Raw genomic sequence first — 2,682 nt, 5'->3', positions numbered from 1 at the left:
TTTACTCTCTCATCTTATTGGAGAGACCAGAGGCAAAGTACAATTTCGTTTTCATCCTATCCCATCTCTCCTACCATCGCACGTGTAACGTCGATTCACATCAGAAACCAAGCCACTGTGACATTAGAGGCCAGATGTGTGCGGGCCATCACCGCGTACCCTCAATAACCTCAAGCACCCACTATAAACTTAAACTTTTAGTTTATTCCTGTAGTTCATTTATGGATGGTCTTTGAACAGTCCTTAGCTTTAATACAAATTATGTTCCTACAAATTATGGAGGAAGCAAGTAGTTATCTAATGGGAAAACCGAATATTTGGCTAACGAAAAGCCACGTTGGTTAGGAGGCTTCCTCCTCCTATCTTCATTTATTAACGTGCGCTATAACCAATTGGCATCGCGGATCGTTACCCTCACTTTTCCTAACGAAAAATATAAACAATGAATCCGCGTTGTTAGTGCAAAGAGACACCGAGCTTTCCTTCGTAATAATACGAGAACACCTCGACACTGAAACTACTAACTCTCATCAGTCAACATCTCTCTGATCAGTCGCGTAAACTGTACTTGTGTTATTTAATAAAGAAACAAAGTGGAGTTGCTGCTCAATCTTCTTGTATTTAAAACCTAAACCTTAATTTTACGTGGCATACGCCTTTAAAACCTAAACCTTAATTTTACGTGGCGGCGTCGCTATTGATCGATTACGGTGATAGAAATCGACGGCGATTATATCGAACCCAATTAACGTAAAACGGTGACTCGACAGCATTGGCGTAGTCTGCTAAATAAAGTGCCACTTATTACCAAACTGAATGATTTCTTTACTTTATATATAATAGTACGTGCACATTTTGTCCCAAAGATAGACGAGCTTTTTAAAACTAATAATGCAGAGGCATCGTATCCAAGAAAATGTTTTATTTTATGCAAAACCATTCCTCCTGTCGCGATACACGTCCTATTTGCATGCCCAACTAATGCGTCAAGATATGTGTGTGATTATTAAAGGTTTTGGAGTTCGATATTTAATTGATTCACACCGATTCAATTTTAGCTTTCTATATTTCACCATCATGTACAGTCATATGAATACACCGGATACTCTCTGATAATTAACACGTGGCGGACGCCAAAACAAAAAAGCGTCGTTAGAAGTCGTACCAACTTTGCATGTAGAAACTAGTGATCATACCAATCTAATATTTTCCTCAACATGCTATTATTTAATTATGTATGGAGACAAAAGATTGAAGGGAACATTAATCTTCTTTACTCGAAAGTTCCATGAAGGGGTTTTCGACATCCTGTTATGGATTTTAACGTGTAGGTAGGTATAATGTTTAATCTACGATTTTTCTTACAAAACGTCATACAAGATGGTTTATGTCTTCGAATGTCCATTATCTTCTTCTCTATGACTTGTACGAGGGAAGCTCATGTATCGTCCGATTTGAGAAACCCTGTGCACCCCGCAGCTTAGGCTGACCTACTTTCATTCATGTAAGAAGGTTTGCTCGCGCACAGGGGTATTTTGGCTAATTTTTAATGGTCAATAGAAAACGAAGCCGAAAACGCATTTTTTTTATTCTGGATTTTCATCTTATTTTAGCTTCAAGAATCATCTCTTAAATTTTTTTACATGTGTAGTTGAACACTTTCTATGTATGTATATGTTAGACGTCGGGTTAGGCTAACACGATGTTTAATGAAATTTCAATTTTTTTTTTTTAGACCTACGATTAATATTACTTGAAATTCAAATGCCATTGCATAGATTTATTCAAAATAATGTCACCTTCGACAATTATCTGGGAAGAAATCTTAACGCCAATAATAATGAGCGATTATATTTTAAAGTGACAACGAATACGGGAAAAAAAAGAAAATCATGGCTATTTGCCCATTGAATAGATATAAGCTAGATTTGGAATACGCTGCCAGTAAGAATAGTTGTAACGGTGTTCTTTATGTCATGGGAGGATTTCAAGGCAATCCCCATTGAGAAAAAAGAAGCAATGCAAAAGATAAAAAATTAAATCTGTAAACGTTTTATACACACATTTATTATGATAAATGAATTATCATTATAAGAGCGATGATTTTACTTATTCTTCTGAGTTATTCATTAAATTACTTCCTCTTATTAGTGATTTGCAAAAAAAAAAAAAATAATAAGACAACATAAATACATCGAGAACAAAATTTTTAGCGTGAGATTGATAAATAAATTAAAGAATTTTGTTAATTTTCTATATATACATCGGAGACGAAAGGACGTCGGAGCCCCTCTAGAACTTCAGGATAACCCCCTAACATTGTAATCTAGAGCCTATTATAGCCGTAATGAAACAATCGCAGTTATCCAAATCGATAGTAATTATACGGGATTAGTGACGGTGAGCTTTGGCTCGTGGCGACAGCCTGCCGCCCAACGTAGCCGCGGTTAACGGGGACGGGCGCTCCGTCTAACAAAGGTGCGGAGCGGTGTTATGACCCTCATTAAAGAAATTACCCATAGAGGTACCTGACAGTAAAACATGCCAACGATTCCTTCGGACAATGAATTCCTGAGGTTGAGGCACGTACACGGCACAAGTCCAGTTAGCCCGAGGGCCCGCTATAAAACCAGAGTTTTTTCGGCGATTAAGATTTTTGCAAACGGACAAGCAGCTTTTATC

The 2,682-nt window shown here is 37.3% G+C and overlaps 1 long non-coding RNA gene across 1 annotated transcript; it reads left to right on the top strand.

Moving 5' to 3' along the window:
• Positions 1-1,234: 1,234 nt before the first annotated feature.
• LOC112212902 lies at positions 1,235-2,176 on the top strand. The gene is made up of 2 exons (XR_002946758.2): positions 1,235-1,331; positions 1,736-2,176. It is a non-coding gene; the product is annotated as an uncharacterized LOC112212902 (long non-coding RNA).
• The last annotated feature ends 506 nt before the right edge of the window (positions 2,177-2,682 follow it).

The sequence above is a fragment of the Bombus impatiens genome, unplaced genomic scaffold, assembly GCF_000188095.3.
Source record: "Bombus impatiens unplaced genomic scaffold, BIMP_2.2 scf_0366, whole genome shotgun sequence".
In the NCBI taxonomy this organism is placed as follows: Eukaryota; Metazoa; Arthropoda; class Insecta; order Hymenoptera; family Apidae; genus Bombus; species Bombus impatiens.
This window is presented reverse-complemented; position numbering and strand designations above follow the sequence as displayed.